The sequence below is a fragment of the Oryzias latipes genome, chromosome 1 (assembly GCF_053564925.1).
Source record: "Oryzias latipes strain Hd-rR chromosome 1, Olatipes_Hd-rR_3.1".
In the NCBI taxonomy this organism is placed as follows: domain Eukaryota; kingdom Metazoa; phylum Chordata; class Actinopteri; order Beloniformes; family Adrianichthyidae; genus Oryzias; species Oryzias latipes.
This window is the reverse complement of record NC_136237.1, coordinates 37,523,051-37,543,381: the sequence shown is the minus strand read 5'-3', so window position 1 is coordinate 37,543,381 and position 20,331 is coordinate 37,523,051. Positions and strand designations below refer to the sequence as shown.

The 20,331-nt window shown below is 37.5% G+C and overlaps 1 protein-coding gene across 9 annotated transcripts in view; it reads right to left on the bottom strand.

Moving 5' to 3' along the window:
- Positions 1-20,331, bottom strand: part of tenm3 (teneurin transmembrane protein 3) — a 709,086-nt gene that overhangs the window by 490,160 nt on the left and 198,595 nt on the right. For all 9 annotated transcript variants that reach the window (XM_078946824.1, XM_078946819.1, XM_078946845.1 and 6 more), the window contains one exon: positions 557-669. The gene's annotated coding sequence lies outside the window, so the exon portion shown is untranslated. The remainder of the gene's footprint in view (positions 1-556; positions 670-20,331) is intronic.

The following is a 20,331-nucleotide window of genomic DNA, read 5'->3' as shown; positions in this document are numbered from 1 at the left end:
GCCTCTTTTGTTCTGTGTTCTCTTGTTCTGACAAGCCCTCTCTATGCCACTCGCCTTCTTGTATCAATGAAACCCCATCCATCAACTGTCATCGCATCACATCTCATCAGGTTAAATGAGGAGTACAATGCAATCATTACTTTAGGAATGAAATGCAATATTGCAAAAACAATTACATTCAGGTCATGGAATCGAGGAACATGGCGAGAGGGTTGCTGAGCAGGAATGATCACCCAGGAGGTTACTGAAGGGTCAAGATGCAGCAAAAATACAGCCACTACGATGCGGCAAAGATCTATAGCTAAAGTCAGTTTTTTACTACTTTTTAACTCGTCAAAAAACATTTAACACAAAGCCTTTGAGTTGTGCCTTTTTTAAAGTATCAGTCTTTTTTTCCTGTTAGTCTACTATCCAAAGGGTACATTCAGAAAGCTTGCAGTTTGTCTTTTCTAAGAGAATAAAAATGGGCTCATTGGTTCTAATGGTCTGCAAACTGTTGCAAGCTGTTCAAAAGCAACTGTGTCCACACTGCAGTATGTTGTCTGTACAGTCGTACCTCTGCGTTGGTGTTTCCACTGGAAATTTCTGTGCAGTCACCCGGTGGCATTAGTCCTCCTGTTCTAACTCATCACAGGGGGGGAGCAGAAACCCAACTTTGATCAGAGGAATCTACAAAGGAAAACAAAAACACAACTCAGCTTGACATATTCCTAACAAAGTCTAACAAAACATTCACCAGCTTAGGTAAAGTGAATACTGCAAAAAAATGCAGGGAAGAAATCAGATGTCAGACACATACAACAGCAGCTCTTTTCATTCAAAGCTGGCTATAAATGGAAAGCATGTTTAGTCTTTTGTGAAGGTTTTCTCTGTGAAGTCCTTCAAGGCATCACACTAATCTGTTGAATGATTTATTATTTCTCAAAACACAACTACAAATATGATACGCCAGGTAATGTAGGAAAAGTGCAAAAAAAAAGCCTTTGTAGTAGAAACATGCTTACTGTATTTTCTACATAATTAAGCATTCTGCTGACTGTAGTACACAGCCTGTGTGTAATCTTTGATCTGAAGAAATGGCCAACAAAACAAGGTTTCAATGAGGCATGCATGCAATTACTAAGTAATCTGCTTTTTGGATTTAGATATTTCTTCTGCATGCTGGGCCACGCCTGAGGCTACAGAGACGGGTCTATGCCAAGGAAAAGTAGGGTTGTTTTGAACCCCTGCATCCTCGTTAAGAATATGTCATTGGGCAGCATCTGTAGATTTTCAGACCTTGAATGTATAAATGTCAAAATAATGCTGTGTGTGTTTGTAAATGGATATAACCGAAGCTTCAAAGTTCTTGTATAACTTGGAAAGAAGAAAGATGCTGAGTTATTTTCAAAGCCACAGTTGTAGCTGTACATACTCTACTCTACTGTCCTAAGTATGAGTTTTACTTTTATTATTTGTTATTATCATGAAGCAGCCATCGTGCAGAGGTATTGTGGTCGAACACTGATAGGAAGATCCCAGATTAGGTGTCCTTGGGCAAAACATTGAACCCCACATTCTTCATTGGTGGTCATTGGTTGGTGTGAGTAGTGTGTGAATGTGTGTGTTTGTGTAAATGGGACTTGTAAAGGGATTTTATTTCTATTAAACAGTCTACCTACCATCTTCCATCCAGTACATCAGCACCACTGTAAGTGACAGAACAACTTTGTTGTGATATTAAATACATTTTTTATCCTTAAAGACCGAAGCTTCAGCTCCACTATTGACATTCTTTCGACTACTGAAATTCTTCAATGGTTTATGCATTTAACGTAACTCCAGCAGATCAAGAAGCGTGGACAAGCAGCCTTAAACTTACATGCCACACTTTACAGTGGTGAGGTGCTTACACAATCAGCATAAATCAGCTGATTGTGTCACAATAAGTCGCATTTCTTTTGATGGCATAACGGTCGAATGTGTTATTCAGGTGGGGCTTGCAACACCCCCTGTGTCAAAAGGTTAGTTACCACAAAAAAAAAGCTTTTATTCAAAATAATCCAGAGACAACAAATGAGATTCTTCCGTGTTATTATTGAATTGTTAAGACTTGGGTGTGCAGCAAACACTTCTCAACAAGTAGCGAGTGTTGTTGTGTGCCCTCCCACACTTTTAAGCAGTAATAGAATAGACAGCTGAAGCTTGCTTATAGATTGTCGCTCCCTGCATAATGCAAAGCAGAGGCTCACTCCCGTTACACTGATTTACCTTCTTATTCTTTCATTTTTACAAAAAAAGTCAACAGCACTAATAACCTGGATATAAATACAGTCCACGATTTGGTTGTAGGTATCTTGTGATGTCTGTGTCTGGTGTGTGGAGGCCTATAGAGGACTTAGACTTGACCAAAACTGATGTGTCAGCTAACCAAAATCTATAATTTGCCATCGTCCTTCACCTGTTTCTTTGGGTAGAACATTATTTAATGCCATCTCCTAGCTCCAATTCTGCTTAATTTTGTATTTTGTTGTAAAAATAAGCTGATCGCCATTTGAAACTGTCCTTTGTTTGACTTTTCTTTAAATAAAACACATCTGTTAGGTATCAAGCATGTGTGAGAACACTGCAGCCATTGTAATCACAGCTCATGAGAAATAAACACAATGTGGATTACTTGCTTCTGACAGTGAAATGCTTCATAATGCGGTATGAAGATAATCACTTTGTAATTCTTGCCTGGTGATTAAACTGCAATAAGGCTATATGTGATTCTAATTGTCTTAATTTCACACTAGAAACTTACATGAAAATGTTTTTGTTTTGTTTTTTCTCCATTTTCCAAGGAAACTGCAGAAAGCTCTGCTCGGAAAGTTAACTTCTAGTTAGTTTGTATCCTTGAAGTAAAATGTGGGAGTAAAGAGGCATCAGTGGCTTGTGTGTCTGCTGGCTGAAAAAAGATTTTGGTTTCTGAGACTGGTCAGGGAATATTCTGAAGGAAGATTAGAAAACGAACATTCCCCTGGGTTGGTGATGGCAGGCGGCCGCTTACTGTAGCACTGAAGGCAATCATTTGGAAAAAGTAAACCCAATGATCTGCTCAACATAGTAAATGCTTTTGATTACATTTTAAAATGATTTACACTTTACACTGAAAAAAAAGCCCACATGGTACGTGCTTTACGATTTAGTCTATGTTTAGACACAAAATAGTATCAGCAAACAAAAACAAGACATCCCGACAAAACGTAGGCATTGTAGTTTTAATTAGTAAGTGTTCTGACTATTTTATGCAATGTTTAAAATACTTTCTCCCGTTTTTTTGTAGGATCAGAAGACAGAGAGTTGCTCTGGTCTGAGTCCTACAACAATGGGAACTAAATCAGTGAGGCAGAAATACTCCAGATGTCACTTGTGTGTGTGTGTTTGTACAAGCAGAATTTGTGCTGCAGGCAGATAAAACGTCTATGTTCTGAATGGAATTTGTAGATAACTTCTTTAGAAGAAAGACGAATGTGTGTAAAAGTTCTCACCATTTAGAACAGCTGGTTTAATAAGGATAGAGTCTTTAGTCTCATATTTATTTTGTCCGCCCATCGTGGAATCAAGGCCTTTTTTCACTCCACTGCAGTTTGCAGTCAAGCACATGCAAAGACACATGTGCATGTATTCACAGGGCCTCGTGTTTCTCCTCAGGGTCACTCGCAGGACTCTTGATGTACTTCTCGGACTGTGTGTGTGTGTGACTGTCTACTTTCCTATTCATCTATCCACAGAAAAATCAGCAAAGGAAATCATTTTAATGTGTCATTTGAGAACACTGTTCTATGCATCAAGTGATACCACATGAAAAAGCCATTAATTTGCACTTAACTGTGCTGTGTGTGAGTAGAAACATGTTTGGATCTTCCAAATGATTCACTGGGTTCAGCTCGTGATTAAAGTTTTAGGACTGATGGTGAAGGTTTAATTGAAATTGTTGTCAGAGCTGAAAAAGTCTGTGCCAGCCGATCAGCTACCATCATGCAAAGCACACAGCAACAAGTCAGAAATTCATTTATCTTCATAAAAGGCTTTATTTATTACCCTTCCTAATTGAAGCAACTTTACAAAATAAAGTCACATCTTGAACACATTTTACAAGTCAGTACCCATTCACTTTTATGAAAAATGGATCAACTTTACAACAAGAATGACGAGATGGTTTAAAAGAAAGTAGATTTTGAGTTTTTAAAATGTTCAGGAATATATTTGTATGAAACTTTCTGTGTTGTATTTCTCTAATTGCACAGATGCAGGACCTGCAACTTGTTTACAGTAATGAAGACATGGATATAAAGTTTTGGCATAGTAAAGGACAGAACCTAAAAGCTTGGAATTGTTTCAGTACTTACAGAATCTGATTGAGGCTTTCCAACATGTAATTATTGCAACAAATCTGACATTTTTTATGTCTTTGTCAAATTATCAGCATGAAAAGTTGGTCGTAAAGCTTATGTGGGCCTCACCAAGGGGACATGCACCCTCAGTATTTCATAAGGGGGTTCCAGATTTCATTCACTGTAAACATCCCACATGTTGATGCAAGACAAGGCCATAAAGAAGATGTAATGGAAGTATTATATAAACAGACAGATCAACATAACATGTGTGTCCTAACACAAAGACCCTTTATCCACTGAGCACACAGTGCAACAGTCTGCACACATGTATGAGTCTCTGCTGCATCAGTGCAGTGTCCCAATCAAACAGAAGATTTACTGAAACAGAAAAGTATAAATTCTCTGTACAAATATTTTTCCAATGGTACTGTATCTATACTTATGGAATACATGCAATAGTTTAAATTTACATGTAATAGAGCAAAATTCTATTGCTGTAATAGATAGATAAGGAGCTCTCTACTATCATTTGCTTTTAGAATATAATTTATGCAGATCATTCATTAGATGATCTCTTTTCTCAGCTGATTAGGAAACTCATAAAATATTCTGTGAACCAAAAAAAGATGCCATTAAGAAGTTTGTCTTTTCCAAAAAAAGAGAAAGCAGATATAGAAATCAATTAGCTAGATTATATTCGTGATGCAGAAATTAAAAACTTGCAGCCATAAGTAACAAACGTGTAATACTGTATGTTCCCAAAAATGTGTACTTGCAGAAAAGCGTGTCTTCAGGGAGTGCAGATGGCTCATGAAACTCTTTCAACAAAGAATGGGAACTCTCCTGCATCTCTGCAAAACCCTTGAGCTTTGACTGAGCAGGGGAGCAAATAGGTCCCAGCCGGTCCCTCCACATGTCCAAGTGCTCTCTGATCTTTCTTCTCTGGACATGAGAACAGTGCAGTGGGTGGCGGGTGACTGTATAAATCGTGTTTGAAAGCGCCTGCAACTGTACCATACTTCCCTGACAGACTGAGGGCATCAAAAGCCATCAGCTTTGTGCTGAGGGTGGTGGAAAAAAAAATCTGCAACCATTCTAATGCAAGAAATGCAACATTTTCCCTCCTGGCAACAATGCCAGAATGTCAAAAACCAAAACATTAAGGTTCTTTCTTCTGGGATCAGAGCCATCTACAGAAAAAGCTGCAGTAGTCTAAATATCTTCTGCCTCAACCAAATCTGAATTATATCAAGTTTCACAAGTCCAAACTTTTAACTTTATTTTGACTGTAGATTAAAGTCCTTATCAGTTCTATTCATGGTTAATCATCGTTAAATAAACCAAAATATCTGCACCAAATGTAAAATACCGTAATTTCCGGACTATAAGCCGCTACTTTTGTCCTGCGCTTACAGCCCCGCGGCTTATTCAGTAACGCGGCTTATTTACGGATTTAATTGCCGGCCGCCATGAACGTACTTCCAGTTTCAGAGCATGGGTTGAATGCTTACTTAACTCCAAACAACAAGTTATTTATGTCTGAACACACCTTTAAGCAGCCAAACAGCATGGAGTTGACTTCAGATCTTAGACACTTCAGTCATGGTTCAACAAAAAGAAACACGCATGCCCAGCCGCATCCCAGAATCCTTTGGTGGCATTAGACCCAACGTGCACATGATCGCCACTACAATATGACGCAGCTTTCAAGTTAAAAGCAATCGTTAAAAGCAGTGTGAAAAATCCACCATCACCAACAGGTTTGGAAAAGCCGGTCAGCTGCTGACGGAAAAGCTGCAATCTGCAGCTTGGCTGCACGTAAATATGTGGGAATAACATCAGCCTTTATTTTGTCGGGACACGACTGGAAACACAAATTGACGTGATCGTTTTAACGGTTTCTAAGGACTGAGCGGAATTTTACTTTGAAAAGCTCACAGCCGCCGTGTGAGCTGGAGACATGTTCTCCTGCTGCTCGTTCACATAGAGCTGCGGGGCCGATGGCAGTCTGAAGGCTCCCACACGTAACAACGCATCCGCCCCTCATCCAAAACGTACAGCATTAAGTCCGATTGCCCTGCATAGACACGATTCGCTCCGTCCAACGGCGCAATGGGGACGAAGCGCTACTCCCTGGAGCCGCCCTGGCCAGGGGTGTCGGAGAAGATAGGAAGGGGAAACAAGGAGCGCGCGGGGCGAGCGCGGAGCACATAGGTGTCCGCGGAGCAACAGTGTTTGTTGTGGAAGGAAACTTCTGACGCATGCGCCGCGCTGAGGCTCAGTCGCCGCTGCTTTATTTTACTGGTGTGTTTTTTTTAACCAGCCCTGTTACTACCATAATGGTGACACGACACAAGCGGAAGGAGAGCTGTTCCCGTTCGCCCCTCCATCCACTGCTGCTCCTTGCTCATTCTTAAACACGTACAACAGTGTGGCGACACAGGGCATTGGCCCCACCTTTGGCCCCTAAGACTCATGGGAAATGGGGAATCGCGGAGGTAAATTTCCTCATCATAACTGAGGGATGTAATGTTGATTATATGGTTACTGTTTGTAATTTTATGTATGATACCTCAATTTTCAATAAGTAAAAAAAAAAAAAAAAAAAAAAAACATAACTAAGGAACCTGTGAACAGAATTGACATGCATGCTGTTTGGCAGATGTGGGTGCATTCAAGTTCATGAACTTACGCAATGCTGTATCCTCCCACATTTGCACCCAGTTTGTGAGTCAGGACTTGCTTTGTCGAGCTGATGGCGTTGCGTAATGCATGTGGCTTATACTCTGGCGCGGCTTATGTATGTAATAAGCAAGCTTAAAACGTGGAAATGAGTGGGTGCAAATTGTAATCGGGTGCGCTCTATAACCCGGAAATTACGGTAAGTTAAGTAACTGTGGAGTTATTTGTTCTGTATAGTAGCTGCATTTGTCTTTTATTTTGTTTTATGTTCCTAACCAAAAACTAATCTAAAGTTTTATTAGTGCCTATATTAAGTCAACTACATGTTTCCATATAAAACAAACTTTTTTTCTCTCTTTTTTTTTTTAGCTATTATTAACAGTTCCTCAGAACGTTGAAGGGGGAAAAAAAAAAAATCACATTTTCTGTAAACGGCAAGATTTTATCAGCTGAACAAGATCCTATTTGAAGAATGATCGGATGTACAACAAATAAACGATTTATAATCATACTATGAAGCCTATCAAAAAATTAAGGCTGCAAAATTCTAATACGCATTAACATCTTTGAAAGCTTCCTAAAAAAAACGATACACAAATGAACATATCTGAAATATTCATAAAAAAAGTGGTTCCATATCATGATTGTTATTGATTTTGGCTTTAGGCAGCAACTTCACAGCTCACACAATTTCACACACGTTGCGTAGCAAAGATGTCAAGTCAACAACCTGAGTCATGAGAGTGATGACTGAAGGTTTACTTGGCCCACATTGACCTCTGTGGTTCTGCAGCTGTTTGGGAGGACAGTTTCTTTTCAGTTACCAGTTAGGATCATGTGGAATAGAGAGGCCCTCAGCAAAAGATCAAGTCTTGACCGCATGTTGCCCTGAAGGTATGAATGCCACAAACTTTGTGGGTTACTTTGGATAGAAATGTCTCAACTCATCTTCATCATCAACTGGCCACTTGCCATTTTTACATAATTTGTGTGAGCAGATCTGATCCCAGGAAAGTGTCATGCAGTGTGTGTAATTATATAGATTTTTTAAAGCATCTCCCTTGGTTTTTGTTAATAATCTGCTGTGTTTGGATGAGCAAACCCAGTGGTTGCACAAAAAAAATAAATATTTGTACCTGAGCTTGTTTAGTTTTTCTCAAAAACACTAGAGTTGTGCAAATAAATTCTGGAAGAAAGGTCAAAGGAAGTAAAGAAAATGAGAACTGAACAAGGGGAGAGTGAAAGGGCAAGGTCTAGTAGTGAGGATAAAAGCAGGGAGTAATAGCAAAACATACAGAGTCAAGAGACACGAAAAGGGAAGGAAGGAGGGGAGCAGAGGCTAAGAGGTATAAAAGAGAAAAAAGCGATCAAGAAAATAGATGGATCAAGTGTTATAAGAAAAGGTGCAGAGAAGGAGATTAAATGAAATGCTGAAAGAGCATCGGGAAGACGGGTCAGATTGGAAATAAAGAGTAAATGGATTGGGAGGTAAAAGGTACCAATTGACAAAAACAAAGACTAGAAAGAAGAAAATAATTAAGGTATTGATTTCAGAGTCCTTAAGGAAATTATCACCTACAAAAGAACAGAAGAAGGTGACAGCAATTATATCAATAGTTTGCTGAGGCTACTCAAAGAGAGCACAGGTGAAGCAGAAATGCATCTTTCATTAAGAAGCTATTTCTCTGTGGCTTCAGTGTTCTTAATGAAGGATGGGTCTTTGTTGGCTATGGAAGCCTAAAGGCTGAAACTCCAAGGCTGCTTGTTCATTTGTGAGAGTTAAAACAGACTCTCACAGTCAAGGTCAGAGAAAAGCCCCATCTCTGCTCCAAGCTAACCTCGCCTCAGGACATGTCAGCAACACTCAGCGGAGCTCCTCTCATTCCGGTCATGGCAGAGACCGTTTGGAGGCCGCGCTTTCATGCAGCACCCACAACTTTTCTTCTGTCACGTCCGCTCATCAGACAGACCAAACATCACAAGGGTTGTTGAATAACAAAGCTTTCTCAGGTGACCCATATGGCCATTTTATGGTTCAATGATTCAAATAACTTTTATTGTCATATCAGCTCAAATAGACAGGTTTATGGCCTGAAACTCAGTCTCAGGCCTCAGATTAAGACCACAATAAACAGCATTCTGTGCCAAATCAATATGTGAATTGCACACTGCAAAAACTGAACGTTATAGGAAAGTTATAAAAGACCCTTGTTTCAAGAAAAAATGTCTGTCTTATTAAGAAAGTTTACCAATAGCAAAATTATCTTAAATTGAGAAATCATGTTTTAGTGACTAGACTTCTTTTCATAAAAGAAGAATTCTTGGTAGCACCAATTTTCTTACCCCACTAGCAGATTTATTTATTTATTTTTTGCTTATTTAACGAAAATTCACCAATAGGGTAGCAATTTTTGACATATTTCTAAGCGGCCTGTTTTGCAATAGTGTGTCACCAAAAACCCTACCATTTAAATAAAAAAACTGTAACCATAACATGTCATTACAGTAACACATAAGAGAATACAAATACAATATTATTCATGTGTTTTACCATCAATCCATCAGACAAAAATACAACACTAGTGCAAGAAACCAAAGGTCTGACTAAGTTTAAACAGGTAAAAGCTTCAGACAAAACTGTAAGGAGTACTGATGCATCAACTTTGTATTATTCCATTTATACCTAATCCAGATTACAGAAAAAACGTCATGGTAGATCCTAGTCCTTTTTTAGAAAAAAAACAAAAAAACAACAACTAAGAATTCATCGTGGAGCCACCTCATGAACTGCAACCTTTTTTTTTAAGGCAACATTTCATCTCCCCTCAGCATTGTACAGTCCAAAGGACAATTATCCTCTAATGTTTTTTTTTTTTTGCTGTTGATGATAAATTAACATTGTTTTATTGTATTTTTTTATTTGTTGAACTTTATTCGTCTTTCTAGGATGTATGTAGTTTTTTTAAAAATACTGACAGTGTATTTCTGCTACGTTTAGTCCCATCAGGGGATTAGTCAAATGTAAATTATGGACAATGCATCATTAAAGGACATAAGTAGCTGTTACTAAGCTGCATAAAAAGTAAACAATAAGCAATTGATTTTTTCCGCAAGATCACAGCAACAAAGATAATTCACAGCAATCCCAGGTATTTGCTCTTTACGTTTCTAGAGGACAAACAACTGCGTTGATGTTTTCCATTGAAACGTTAATCTTCCTGCTGGCTGTTTTTATGTCCATGCGCTCACTGGGCTGCAGCTGGATTTGATTCACCTGAAGCTTCACTGCAGAACACTTTAATGGCATAAAATGTTCCTGTATGTTTAAGTGTACCACCGTCTGTTTTCTGTACATAGAGGCAACAGTGAGGCACGCCACTAAAGAACAAAGTAATTACAAGGCAGCCAACAATCACTGAGTAGTTAACCAATCAAATGCGAGCCTTCGTTGGTGGAGGCGGTCATCACTAAAAACGCCTTTTTTTTTTTTAAACAGGAAAAATTGGAAGAAAAAGGATAAAGATTGTTGAGACAATGGTGTGGTAGCATCATCCACTTCTTCATGGTTCTTCTTGTTTGGAGCTATTTTCGCAGTGGGCTAGGCCACCCGTGTTCAAGCGACCATTAGAACACGAGTTGCAGGTTGGCCTTTGATCAATCAGGGACTCAGATTTGGTAGTGATGTTTGGAAGAGGTCACATTTAGTTCACTTAAGTGCCAACCATTTGAACATTGATCATTAAGACAAAGTTAATAATTATGGTTTGTGCTTGGCCGGAATTTTATGACACCAACTCTTTCAATAGAGCTGTGAAAGCAAAAGCCGGGAGCGAGATTAATAAGATTTGCATCAGTTTAACATTTCTCACCACGCCTTTTCCAACCGTAGTTGGCAAACAAATGCTAGTAAACGAAAAAGAAGAAGCCCATCCTTGCTTGCCCAGTATGAACCATGGTCATACTGGGCATACTTAGCAATGGTCTAAACGATTGCTAAGGAATGCAAGTTTAACGTGTCACATGTCAGGAGTGAACGTAGCATCAGAGGCAATAGAAGAAGTATTTGACCTCTAGGACATTGCACTAAGAAGTTTAAAGTGCAGAAAAGCAAAACAAATAAAATAAATAATTATGGTTCATACAACCCTCAAACTGTGTGATTAGTTCATCCATAAAAGTGTTGATTTACATCTTTAAGATTGCAAAAAAAAAAATCAAACAAGGGAAACCAATATTGTACTCACGAATAATAGAAGCTTTATTGATTGCATTTCAATCCAGTTGAAATATTTAAACAAAGTTACTGTCTAAATGATTATTCCATTAATGCCTAATTAATTGAAGAGCATTTGAATAATAAGTATGCCATAGACCATAAGCAGTACACCCTGGATGCAGATAAAGTCATCCTAAACTATTGACCAATAAGACACGGTCTTTAGCAAAGTATCATAGAGAGGAATTTATTGTTGCAAAAGTTTAATCAATTCTATTGTGCTTTAAAAAGAAGTGCTTTTTGTATATTTGCATTTTGATAACTGCTGGATGTGAAGGTCAGTGCTAAGATTCAAACACGTATTGTCAGATCTGTGTGGCTCACATCTGTGTGAGATTGGCATCTTTTTATCTTCCATCTTATTTATTTCTAAAAGGGAAATGTTTTTTCACCAGGTATATTTCTTCCTAGCCTCATTCTTTTTGCCATGTTTATAGATTTATTTTTTTCTAAATTTGCAGTAATTGCAGTTTCACAACACTTAGAGAGGTTTACAGAACATCAGAACTGTGTTGTTTTGAAGTTTTGAAGCAATGAACAACTGCCTCGTAGATTCAGCAAGCAGAACTATGAATTTCTATTTGTTCTGATGAAGACTGAAGGTCTAATATTTTTTTAACAAGAAATTACAAGACAATATTGAAAAACTCTCCACGGCTTCCTTTCAGATGAGGTATGCATACCAATCGTACAAATAGTTCAATCAAAAAAAAGACTACTGTGACTTTTTTTTTTCATTTGTTACATATATAACTTGTTTTTTTATGTTGCACATGACTACTTTTACCTTGACAAGATTATTACATTGGTAGAGTTTGATGTTTTTTTCTTAAAACAGTGTGATAACTACATTTTATGGTGAATGTAGTTTCAAGTGAGGGAGTGTGCCACGCACAAGATGAAGCTCGGAGACAGTCAATACCAACCTTTTTATTTTAAAAGGAACAAAAAGCATAATGGCATGACACAGACCAGCAAAAACAGCAAAGTGCTACAGCAAAGAGCAGCCGAATCCAGGGAAGAAAACAACAAATACACAAGTGGCTGTTCAACCAATTCATGTACTGAAGATAAACAAGAAAAGACAAGAAAAAAAAAACTTTAAAAATTTAAAACATCCTTCAAAGCTAAATAGAAAGAATAAAATAATCTGGAGAATCTCTAAATTAAACAACAGAAAACAATCAAACCCTGAAAAAAACTGAACAAGAAAGTAACACAAATTTTGCTCACAGTTAATTTTCATTTTATAAAGTCATGCGTAAAACTTTATATACGGTAGCCTTCTAGATTAACTATTAAAAACCTTATTGGTTAAAGTAAAGTTTTTATTATAGAACAGAAAGGATCAGACTGAGACTGATTCATCCATTCAAACAGAACCTAAAACTGTCTGCAGTACTGAAGATTTGTGAAAGTTTTCCAAACATCAGATCAATACCTATTTGGGTCAAAAACGGCTTTAAAAAAAAAGGTTAATTCGAACTTTTTGAAGGGAATGTCCAGTGTCACTTCCATAGCTTCAACAACATATTTTGTTCGACAGAAAAAAAGAAAAAGATGAAACCAAATAGTGTTATCCTTATCTATAATGACAAACAATATATTATGACCATACTGGAATTTATGTCCTAATGGAAAAAAAAATCAATCAGTTAAAGCCTTTTTTAAAACATAAACTAAACAACCAGATGTTCCTTTTTTACATCCATGTTTCCACAAAAATAGATAGAAAAATAACAAGACTACATTTTTTTAAAGCAAACGTCTAGCTTTTTATTGGATTTTTGTTTTCTTTGCTTTATTGTGGCAAACAGCCATCCATTTTTTTAACCTGCTTTCAGGGTCATGGGGTCACCGTAGCCTGTTCAGGCTACTGTTGGGCGAAGGCGGTTCACACCTTGGACAGGTTGCCAGTCTGTCACAGGACACACATCACTGCCACATACTACTCATAAGCACTTCTGCACATTTTATTTTTCTATTGAGGATTGCTGGGGCTGGTTTGTTTAAAACAAAAACAAAAAAATACATTCAATTAGAAAATAAGTATAGCTTAGGTTCAGCACGCACTAACACACTCGTTCAAAATATTTTAATCCCAATCCAGAAGAAAATAAAAATAAAATGTACATAAAGGCGGGAAAAAAACTTCAAAATACTTTAGAATTGAATTCGTGCACCTTTCTATGATGGTCTGTCAAGTTTTGGGTCTTTTACATGGTTAGGTAACTTTGCATAATTGTTAAAATTACATTGTTCATATTACTGTAAAATCACTAAATCACTTTTCCTATATAGCACCTTTCATCAACTTGCTGTTATGGTGCTTAAAAAAAAGACATATAAACATTAAGAAAAACACCACATCAGATTAAAAGCAAGAATAATGAATTCTTTCACTTTCGGCTACTCCCATCAGCGGTCGCCACAGTGAAACAACCCTCCCTTGAGGATGAGTTGCATGGTTAACTTGGCAATTTTTTTACGCCGGATGCCCTTCCTGACGCAACCCTCCCAATCCAACCAGGCTTGGGACCGGCACAGCAGCAGAGAAGGGAAAAGGGAGCAGCCTGGATTTGAACACTGGTTTCTCGGACGGAAGGCGCCACAAACCAGCACGAGCTAAACCGGCCCCCAAGCAAGGATAATGAAATACAAGCACAAAAAGGAAGGAAACACTGCAAATATGTCACAATCTCTGTTCCGCTATTTCTTTTTCTTTTTTTCTCAAATTTAAAAGACTGTTTTGCATTAAAATACACAGAATAGTTACTGGGCTACAGTGTATAGTTAAGAAATATTTGCTTCTTCTAACAGTGCAAACCCCGTCTCAGTCCACCCGAGTCCAAGAATCTGCCTAGCAGCTCTTGTATGAACAAAATACAGGGGTTGTATGGGCTCACAGTGTGAATTCATAACAGCATGTTGAGGGGCAGCTGTGTATGGATATCTGCTATCCTTTTCCTTGATAAACATAAAAAAGCTGCCTTCCACACACACTCACAAGGATCCACAGAGCGGCATCTGTTGAGCTGCTGCTGCCGTCTTTACTCTCCCCTCCTTTTACGTCCTTTTTGTCCCGTCTTTCATTTGTTCCCTGTAGAGTTTTCCACTGGTTTTTATTTCCCTCGCTCCATCTTCCTCTGTCTATTCTTTTTCATCTCAGCTTTTCCCCCCTCTATCTGTGAGTCTTTCTCCCTCTAGGTGACAGGGTTCAGTGGAGCGTATTGTCACTGGTCACAGTAACACTCCAGTAATCCAGGGAATTCTCACACACACATTCAGTATATATATATAAAAAAAGGTGGGTTAAATTTGAGACTATTTCTTTCACCTCTGTGCCATTGTCACTGCTTTTGTGGGTGAATGGGAGGGACAGGGGGGGTCATTTTTGGGGGGCAGCAGCTCTTCATTTATGATGATTTTATCATTATGCAAATGACATCAAGGAAGAAGCTCCCCATGTTGTGATTGGCTGCTGTTACAGCATCTTTGTGAGTGTATTTTGCATCTGTGGGAGTGTGTGTGTGTGTGTGTGTGTGTGTGGGAGAGAGGGAGAGACTGTCGGTTCCAAATGAGCCAATCAACAATAATAGTTTCCCGTGTGTCTGCCTCTCATCTTGTCCTCTGAGAGGGGATGTCTAAATCTCTGTTAATTTGATGCATCTTCCATTTCTTCCCTCTCTCTGTACTCATGCTGCCGTGTGTTTAACAGAGCCTGACCCTTTGTTACTGAGCAGTGCTGACTAGTGACTCATGACATCCACCTATGACAGAAAGTCTCCTTCACGGAGCCTCAAAGTACGGACATAAATCCCAACACTTGCTTTAACACAAATACCATCTAAATCTGTTATTCATCTTTAAAACATCCCTCATTTACATGATTATTACTTCATAATTTCAATATTGACTTAGTTCTTGCTCTAACTTGCAGGAAAGCCTGACAGAGGAAGTAAAAGCTCCTGAAGAAATCTTTCTTTTACCACTTTGACGTGAGAGTATCAGCTACACAGCAGAATGGATTTAGGTCATAGTTGTACGGTGGCCCTGAAGTGCAAAAAACGCACCAACAAATCCCTTGACGCAAAAAACATTTCTTGACCCACTATATCCCTTTTGGGGCCACGAGGTTGGCAGAGCCTGTCCCAGGTACTGTTGGGCAAAGACGGGGTACTGGACACGTCACCAGTCTGTCACAGGGCACACAATCACCCCCACATAGACTCATATACACACTAGGGAAACAAAAGTAACCATTCAACCTATGAAATATGTTTTTGGACTGTTGGAGGAAACCACAGTTCCCAGAAAAAACCCACTCATGGACGAGGAGAACATGCAAACTCCACACAGGAAGGTCCTAGTCGGTATTCGAACCATGGCATCCAGAGCATTTCCAGAAATCAAAATGAAATGCTGAAAAAACAAATCGGTAGTACCTAAAGTAGTGACTGTATGTCCCATAGTACCTACCTTTGCTGATTTTAGTAAAAAAAAAAAGGAAACAAAACAAAAAAAAATAAGTTGGAAAACAGAATAAATATTCAGAAATCAAAATGAAATGAAACAAAGATGAAACCGGAAGAGGTAAGTACTCTGGCACATCGCTGCTGGATGATGACATTTTCCATCATTTAAACCAAAGATTTTTTGGTAAGAAGTGATACTGGATATCATCATCAGATCAGCGGTGTTCCACAATACCTACCTTTTCAGGTTTTGTCCTTGTTTGATTGTTTAGCATTTCATTTTGATTTATGGAAATTGCTTTTATTTTTCCAAATATTTTATTTTTTGATGAATTTTTCTGAAATTGTGTTTTTGTTTCTGGATTTTTTTTGTTTGAGTTCTAAAATGTAATGCTTTTTTTTTTTATTAATATCACTTGTTTTTCTTTTTTAATTGTCAAAGTGATATTTGATATGTTTTTGGCTAGAGTGATTTGTTGATGTGAATAGCACCTCAGGGCACCTTATTATGGACCATGTCCTCCTCACACTCTTTTCCCTTAAACTAAAATTAGGACATTTTTTAAACGTAAATACTTTTCCAAATTTAATTTTTGTAAAGAAGAGAGTCACAAACAAGTTGAGCAGCTTTCTCCCTCAGGAGTATTCAAGAAAAACAAGTTTGAAAAACAAAAAAAAAACCTTTCAGCTTTGCTTATTTCAGCAGGATACCCTGCAAACGTCTATGAAAGAAAAGAAACACATTTTTAAACTAAATTGCATTTTCAGTCTCACACAGTTGAGGATATGACTGCAAGTGACACAGCTTTTATGAATCTTGCTTGACGCTAGAAAAGAGATGCTGTCTTCTCTGTGTGCATTCCTACAGGATTGAAGATTCTTACTTCATGGATGAAGTACAAGCAGCTGAGATAAACAGTTTTTTTTTCTTTTTACATTGCACAACAATTTAAACAGGAAAGTTAGGTTAAATGCAATGTTTAGAGTAGCAGTAATTCCCCGCTAAATCAAAAGTTTGAGAAAAAGTGACAAATTTGCACATTTAACTGTGAAAAAGCAAAATAAAAAAACAATTCAAGCCATTTAACTAAATTGAGCCTGAACTGAGCGGTTCTACTTAAGGGAATTTAACACTCACAACTGAAAAATATTAACTCCTCGTGATCATCAAAAGTTGTCGATAAATACCTTAGTTCTGGAAAAAAAAATCCCTCCATGTGGGATTTTGATATTTTTAAATTTTAGTTGTTTTTTTGCTGCATTGTTTTTTTTTTTCTAGATAAACGGCTGACGTCTGGTTTTGCCGAACATTTCTTTGTATTTCCCATTGGGAGGGATTTTTTTTCTCTCCACTGTTGCCAATTTTGCTCAGTATTGGGATTATGCCTAATACTGTTACATGAATTTGTTGGTCAATTACAATTATAAGTAATGACTAAAACATAATTAATGACCCACTTTGATTAAAATTTGTATTTTCTGGTGTTTCTAACATGTTCAAAAAAATAATGGGATTTTAAGACAATGTGGAATATCCTGGATTAGAAGAACTTTAACAAATCTATTTTAGTTGCATTACTGTATTGTGTAGCACCATCAGACAACATCTGCTATAACTTGTTCTTTATTAGTTGACTGCATTAAATTGAAGTGACCACTATCATTACTGTAGCATTATTCTTTTTTTTTTAAGGTTAAATAGTCGAATGGTAAATAAAGATAAATGACGTTGATACTCGACACAAAACATCTCTTGCTTGTGTTGTTTTGTGTGTGATTTTTCACTTCTTTCCCCAAAAACCATCCTTTGTTTTCATAAGCTCTCCCTGCTGAGTGTGTGTACATATGTTAGTGTGTGTTTCAGTCAGCGTTCGTTCATCAGCTGTGTCGATGGGATATTCATTAAGCGCCAGACCATGAAGCATTGCTTATGCAAAAGTCTTGCTTGTATTTGGATGTCCAACATTCACGGGAGACAACAGTGAGAATGCCAACAAAAGAAGCAAAACAAAACAGAGCAGATTAGTAAGCAGCAGCAAAAAGGGCATTACTTAAAATGCCAAGTTCAATAGACTTACATGGCTTTAAAGAAATGAAGGGGATTCACAAATGACCAACTTTGGAGCAATACTAACATAACAAACAGCTGGAATCCGCTCAAAAACAGGTGGAATAAATTGATACTTTTACCATTCATCTAAAAACCATTCATAACATCTCCAGGGGTATGAATGAATGGCCTGACCCATTTAAAATGCTTCCAAGTCATTGAATGGGATTTTCCTCATGAACTGATTTTAGGTGTGTGACGCTGACAGGAAAATGCTTTTTGCAAAAAAGTGGAGAGTAAAACAGAGCAAACAGTTGAGAAATCCATCATCTACTAATGAGCCATCCATCTATAATGAATGTAATACGTTGAACAGTGGATGTTTACACTCCTTTGAAATGCAGCATGACTTTTCTGCTCCCATTCTCTCTTCATCCTCTGCTAATATCTCTGACAAATCCTCCTTGGAACTCTTTATGACTTATTTCCCTCGTGCCTTTTATTTGTCCAACCCCTCATTCCTCACACACACACACATGCACGCACACACACATACATACACACCCCTACTGTCAACAGTCAATCTGTGTCTACAGACAAAGGGGGAGACTGACACGAAGACAAGGGATGGATCAACGGCCCCCCCCCCCCCCCCCCCCCCCCAAAAAAAAAAAAACTCCTATAGCAGCGTTTGCATTAGTGAAAAAAAATGTATTCACCTTTTTTTAACTTGATTCTGGATACATGTTGTTGGGGTGAAACCTTGCTTGCAGAATGATCCAAATGTATCAAAAAAAAACACAAAATAAATGAAAAATAAATTAATTTTTTTTAATCAAAATTCTAATTTGCATTGATGGCTTTGATAAAAAAAAAGAAAAAAAAAGAAAACATCAACAAAAGGTATTAGGAGTTCACAGTATTTACAGTTAGTGTCCCATCATTGCACAACAATGTGTTATTATGCATATAATAAGCTAAAATAAACTTTAAAAATATATTTAATAGAGCCACAATCAAGTCAAATGGAAAGCTCTCAAAATTGCTATTTTTAGACTTTGGCTTTTTTTTTTTTTTTGCAGCAACAAGAAAAGCTCACAGAACTGGCATAAACTACTGTAGATTTTGTAGTGTGTAAAGTCAACAGGAATGAAACATTGTGAGATGTGTGTGTACTGTAAAAAAACAGTTTTGATATTCAATATTTTATTTTATATAAAATTTAGAATTTATTTCATAAGCGTATTTCTTTTTGGCATAGAAAATGAACTAAACAGTAGTACACAAAGAAAAGGGCCTCAGTCAGTATATTTACCACCTGGCTCAGTTGTGACTCTAAACATATTTAAAGTGCATGACGTCAAAAACTTCATGTTCTTTTTAAGGAGAAGTGAATTTGTAAATATGGCAGGAAATATCCACTGACGCCTCTCTCTGCAAATATTCATGCAAAATCTGCTGGAAAACAAACCCGACCATCCAAAAGGTTTCAGAGACCAAGTGATTCTATTATAATATAACAGCATAAATGAAAATGGTTAAATAAATTGTATTTGGAGTGGCTGAGCAGTGATAAAATGCACCATTTGCTGATAAATGCATATAGTGCACATCCACAAAGCTGCTACTGGAAATCAATGGACGAGCACTCGGCCCATCTTCAGGTTGCACTCCATTTTCTGATCCCACACCGTTTCATTTATTCTTCAGGGAATTCAAATGATAAAGGAAAAGATTACTTGAGACATCACTTTTCACTGTTATCATTCATATTAGGTTTGCATTCAATTATTTTCTTTTTACATAGAGAGAAACCTTTTAGCAGGCCATATCTCTTTTTTTTTTTTCTTCCAGCACCTTGAAATGGAATCCGCTCTCTCCTGTCCATTAATTAAAGTCTAAATGGAATTGTCGTTTTGCCTCTTCAGCGCAGCACAAACTGACCCTGGAAGCATATTTCTCATTCCAAAACATTCATGAGCACCCTGCGTGGAGGTTACACTAATAATGTAGTGCTATGTTGCCATCCTGTGGAGTTCAGAGGAGGATTAAAAAAACAGAACAGCCCACTAGTGCATGTGTTAATGCTGGAATGCATGAGAGCATGGATTTAGAGTAGAGCTGTTGTCTAAGGGCCATGCTCAAATCTGCTCTCAGGATGTTACTTTTCTTTTAAGGCAGAAGAAAAGAAAAGAAAAAAAAAGACAGAAATTTTAGGTCATTAAAGAGTTTAGTTCAGAAACTTGAGCATAACTTCCAAACTGTGATGTGTGATGTAAACTAGTCATGCATTTAATTATAAGCCATCATCAAAATTATAAAAGTCATTATTTGATTTTACAAAGAAAAATAAACCGACTTGACTGGTTCATTTATAATGATTTTCTAGTATACGTGTTTGAGATTCATGTTTTTTTTTTCTTTCTCATTTTTCCTGTTTTCTGTAAATACACTATAACAAAGGTGAGAAGAAAAATTAGTGGAAAA